The sequence below is a fragment of the Oncorhynchus mykiss genome, chromosome 13 (assembly GCF_013265735.2).
Source record: "Oncorhynchus mykiss isolate Arlee chromosome 13, USDA_OmykA_1.1, whole genome shotgun sequence".
NCBI lineage: Eukaryota > Metazoa > Chordata > Actinopteri > Salmoniformes > Salmonidae > Oncorhynchus > Oncorhynchus mykiss.
In genome coordinates, this window is record NC_048577.1 from 1,671,829 (window position 1) to 1,677,828 (window position 6,000).

Here is a 6,000-nt window from a genome sequence, read left to right on the forward strand (position 1 = left end):
ACCAGTGTTCCATTATTAAAGTGACCAGTGTTCCATTAGTATAGTGACCAGTGTTCCATTATTATAGTGACCAGTGTTCCATTATTATAGTGACCAGAGTTCCATTATTAAAGTGACCAGTGTTCCATTATTAAAGGGACCAGTGTTCCATTATTAAAGTGACCAGTGTTCCATTATTAAAGGGACCAGTGTTCCATTATTAAAGTGACCAGTGTTCCATTATTAAAGGGACCAGTGTTCCATTATTAAAGTGACCAGTGTTCCATTATTAAAGGGACCAGTGTTCCATTATTAAAGTGACCAGTGTTCCATTATTATAGTGACCAGTGTTCCATTATTATAGTGACCAGTGTTCCATTATTATAGTGACCAGTGTTCCATTATTAAACGGACCAGTGTTCCATTATTAAAGTGACCAGTGTTCCATTATTATAGTGACCAGTGTTCCATTATTAAAGTGACCAGTGTTCCATTATTAAAGGGACCAGTGTTCCATTATTAAAGTGACCAGTGTTCCATTATTATAGTGACCAGTGTTCCATTATTATAGTGACCAGTGTTCCATTATTATAGTGACCAGTGTTCCATTATTATAGTGACCAGTGTTCCATTATTATAGTGACCAGTGTTCCATTATTATAGTGACCAGTGTTCCATTAGTATAGTGACCAGTGTTCCATTATTAAAGTGACCAGTGTTCCATTATTATAGTGACCAGTGTTCCATTATTATAGTGACCAGTGTTCCATTATTATAGTGACCAGAGTTCCATTATTAAAGTGACCAGTGTTCCATTATTAAAGGGACCAGTGTTCCATTATTAAAGTGACCAGTGTTCCATTATTAAAGTGACCAGTGTTCCATTATTAAAGTGACCAGTGTTCCATTATTACAGTGACCAGTGTTCCATTATTAGTGACCAGTGTTCCATTATTATAGTGACCAGTGTTCCATTATTATAGTGACCAGTGTTCCATTATTATAGTGACCAGTGTTCCATTATTAAAGGGACCAGTGTTCCATTATTAAAGGGACCAGTGTTCCATTATTATAGTGACCAGTGTTCCATTATTAAAGTGACCAGTGTTCCATTAATAAAGTGACCAGTGTTCCATTATTATAGTGACCAGTGTTCCATTATTATAGTGACCAGTGTTCCATTATTATAGTGACCAGTGTTCCATTATTAAAGTGGCCAGTGTTCCATTATTAAAGTGACCAGTGTTCCACTATTAAAGTGACCAGTGTTCCACTATTAAAGTGACCAGTGTTCCACTATTAAAGTGACCAGTGTTCCATTATTATAGTTTTTTAAAAAATTTTAAATTTATTTTTTATTTCACCTTTATTTAACCTTTATTTAACCAGGTAGGCTAGTTGAGAACAAGTTCTCATTCTCAACTGCGACCTGGCCAAGATAAAGCATAGCAGTGTGATCACACAACACAGAGTTACACATGGAGTAAATAATTAACAAGTCAATAACACAGTAGAAAAAAGGGGAGTCTATATACATTGTGTGCAAAAGGCATGAGAAGGTAGGCAAATAATTAGTGACCAGTGTTCCATTATTATAGTGACCAGTGTTCCATTATTATAGTGACCAGTGTTCCATTATTAAAGTGACCAGTGTTCCATTATTAAAGTGACCAGTGTTCCATTATTAAAGTGACCAGTGTTCCATTATTATAGTGACCAGTGTTCCATTATTAAAGTGACCAGTGTTCCATTATTATAGTGACCAGTGTTCCATTATTAAAGGGACCGGTGTTTCATTATTTAAGTGACCAGTGTTCCATTATTAAAGTGACCAGTGTTCCATTATTAAAGTGACCAGTGTTCCATTATTAAAGTGACCAGTGTTCCATTATTAAAGTGACCCGTGTTCCATTATTAAAGTGACCAGTGTTCCATTATTAAAGGGACCAGTGATTCATTATTTAAGTGATCAGTGATTCCATGTCTATGTACATAGGGCAGCAGCCTTGAACGAGCAGTGTTGAGTACTGGGTGGAGGCCAGCTAGTGACAGTGATTAAGTTCAGGGCAGGGTACTGGGTGGTAGCCAGCCAGTGATGGCTATTTAACAGTCTGATGGCCTTGAGATAGTAGCTGTTTGGTGCAGTTGCTGTACCAGGCGGTGATACAGCCTGACAGCATGCAATCATGGATTCATTGTAGGACCAGAGGACCTTGTGCATTACAGATAACATAACAACCCAATGTTAATATCCCAGGACAAATTAGCTAACAACAGCAAGCGAACTAGCTAAATTGCCATGAATGCTTTTCGACCTGTCCCAAAATTAATGTACTTGGTTCAGAGTTCATTTTGATATTTCAACCTGCGTGTCCTGATCGCGTCTGGTGTGGATGGACAAAATCAACATGCATAAATGTATTAGAGTAGTTTAATGCAGACCTGTAGCTACATGTGAATATGTACGTTATGAATACACGAGGATGCATGAGGTGATAATAGTTTTGTGTAGCTCAGTTGGTAAACCATGCAGCACACAACGCCAGGGTTGTTGGTTTGATACCCGAGCGGGACCAGTATGAAAATGTATGCATATACGCTAATGTAAGTCGATCTGCGTCTGTTTAATGAGTAACATGTTAAACAATTAAGACCTAATTCAGGACTTAACTCCAGTCTTGACCGTATACTGTCAGTTGCGTGCTACCGAGGTGGCTGACTAGCTGTTGTTGTTGAAGAAGCGTCCTGTCTACTAGATTACACGTCACGCTATAATATATATTTTACTCAACTGCGTTTTACCTTCCGAAATAATATCCTATTGGTAACAGAAGTGTGTTTAAAACACAGCTTTATTGGTTAATCTATTTTGTCTAGCAAGCTACCGAGGTGTCTGACTAACTGTAAATGCAGAGGGTCTTTTACTCAGTTATAAAGAATTCTTATCACTTTACAAGGTCCCTGTAACACCTAAAGATTTTGCAATTGTTTTAGATGCCATTCCCTCAGGTGTTGCTCTGTTATTCAGGAACGTGTCAAGACCTGACCCTCACAGCCTACCTTCTGTTGACCCTGTTGACTCATCAGTAGGAAAGATTTGTTTCTCTTTTGGTCCATTCAACAACAGAGCGATACGAACCTTGTTTCAGCAGGATGTTGTATGTATATACCTTATGTCATGCCTTATGTCATGCCTTATGTCATGCCTTATGTCATGCCTTATGTCATGCCTTATTGGAATGGATTTATTGATAATATCTGTTGGGAAAAAAGTTTGGATGTTGCCACACACATACCTACTTGTTAACAAAACTAAGGAAGTTTCCTTTAAAATTATTCATAAATATTATCCTGCCAACCACTATATGAAGAAGTTTAAGGAAAACATCAACTCAAATTGCTCCTTTTGTAATGACCATCCAGAAACTGTGTTGCATCTTTTTTGGCATTGTATGCATGTAAGAAAACTGTGGCAAGACATCAGTAGGTTTATAATTGAACACATCAGAACACAAACACCAGTGGAGACCCACAGGGAAGAAACCTTACCGCTGCTCTGACTGTGGGAAGAGATTCCCCTCTTCAGCTGGCCTTAAAAGACATCTGAGAATCCACGCAGGAGAGAAACCTAATAGCTGTGATAAATGTGGGAAGAGTTTTAGTGTTACAAGCAGCCTGAAAGCACACCAGAGAACACACACAGGAGAGAAACCTTACAGCTGTTATCAGTGTGGGAAAAGTTTTACTTCATCTAGCCACCTGACCATACACCAGAGAACACACACAGGAGAGAAGCCTTATAGCTGTGATCAATGTGGGAAGAGTTTTGTTACATCTAGCTGTCTGACCATACACCAAAGAACACACACAGGAGAGAGACCTTACCACTGCTCTAACTGTGGAAAGAGTTTTGTTATCTCAGGAAATTGAACATCACACCAGAGAACACACACAGGGGAGAAGCCTTATAGCTGTAATCAATGTGGGAAGAATTTTTCTCACTCAGGCAACCTGATAGCACACCTGAGAATACACACTGGAGAGAAACCTCATTGCTGCTCTGACTGTGGGCAGAGATTCATCTTTTTAGCAGATCTTAAAATACATCAGAGAATCCATACAGGAGAAAAACCTTACCACTGCTCTGACTGTGGAAAGAGTTTTGTTTCATCAAAACATTTAAAATCACACCAGAGAACACACACAGGAGATAAGCCTTATAGCTGTGATCAATGTGGGAAGAGTTTTGGAACATCTAGCAGCCTGAAAACACACCAGAGGGGACACACAGGAGAGAAATCTTATAGCTGTGATCAATGTGGGAAGAGTTTTGTTACTTCTAGCAGTCTGACTATGCACCAGCGGACACACACAGGAGAGAAACCTCATAGCTGTAGTCAATGTGACATGAGATACTCTGATAAAAGATCTCTGATTAAACACCAGAAAATACATGAAGTAGTTGTTTCATGATATCAATGAAATAATGTTACAATGTAGAATGTTTTAACATTGTAGTAGGAGTATTTTAATGATGTCACAATGTAGAATGTTTTAACATTGTAGAAGGAGTATTTTAATGATGTCACAATGTAGAATGTTTTAACATTGTAGTAGGAGTATTTTAATGATGTCACAATGTAGAATGTTTTAACATTGTAGAAGGAGTATTTTAATGATGTCACAATGTAGAATGTTTTAACATTGTAGTAGGAGTATTTTAATGATGTCACAATGTAGAATGTTTTAACATTGTAGAAGGAGTATTTTAATGATGTCACAATGTAGAATGTTTTAACATTGTAGTAGGAGTGTTCTAATGATGTCACAATGTAGAATGTTTTAACATTGTAGTAGGAGTATTTTAATGATGTCACAATGTAGAATGTTTTAACATTGTAGAAGGAGTATTTTAATGATGTCACAATGTAGAATGTTTTAACATTGTAGTAGGTGTATTTTAATGATGTCACAATGTAGAATGTTTTAACATTGTAGAAGGAGTATTTTAATGATGTCACAATGTAGAATGTTTTAACATTGTAGTAGGAGTATTTTAACGATGTTCTGTTGATTTAAGTGTCATGTGGATATGAGCCTCATCAGGGGAAAAATCCAGGCTCTGTAATGAAAGAGTATTATTTAACCAAAAAAGTGTTGTGTTACACTTACCTCGTTGGTGACCCACTTGAATTAAAATGCATTACTTCAAAATGTAGCTAGCTGTTTTCTACAAATTGTCCTCTACCCAGTGATGTACACATTATTCCCAGATTCCGTGTCGTGTTTGAGCTGTTAGTTTAATTTTGGAGACATATAATTGAAACACATCCCTCCAAAATGTAGCTGACTGTCTTCTGCAGGTTGTCCTCTAACCAGTGAGGTGAAATATATCTCCAATTTCCCTGTGTTTTGTTTAGTTGTGTCAGTTTCAACAGCAACCTACAACCTGATTTCCCCCCTAATCGATATCAGTGATTTATTACTACCTGTTAAAACAACAGTGTTTCTGGTGCTTGTGCAGTTTATAAGGAGCTTGTTTTAAAAAAGATACAAGTAATGTGATTATTGTGGCAGATGTTTGTGCACATTTTATGTTTAGGTTTTCAATATACCCCTAACTGTGGTATAATTGGTGAGCAATGGTGGTTGACCTTCGTGGTATAATTGGTGAGTAATGGTGGTTGACCTTCGTGGTATAATTGGTGAGTAATGGTGGTTGACCTTCGTGGTATAATTGGTGAGTAATGGTGGTTGACCTTCGTGGTATAATTGGTTAGTAAATATTTCCGTTTTTATTTTCATAGAGTTGATTAGTTTTCCCTGTGAAGCGCACTGCGTTGCATCCGTGTCTGAAATGTGCTTCATAAATAATGCTCGGTTTGATTTGAACATATCGTACAACAAATTAACCCAATGACCGACCAATCAACAGACTCAACACCAATGAACCCAATGACCGACCAATCAGCAGACTCTTGCAAAACAAATGAACCCAATGAACCGACCAATCAACAGACT

General features: G+C 37.5%; 1 pseudogene; it reads left to right on the forward strand.

Annotated features, from left to right (window-relative positions):
• Positions 1 to 2,563: 2,563 nt before the first annotated feature.
• LOC118938505 lies at positions 2,564 to 4,464 on the forward strand (annotated as a pseudogene).
• Positions 4,465 to 6,000: the final 1,536 nt, after the last annotated feature.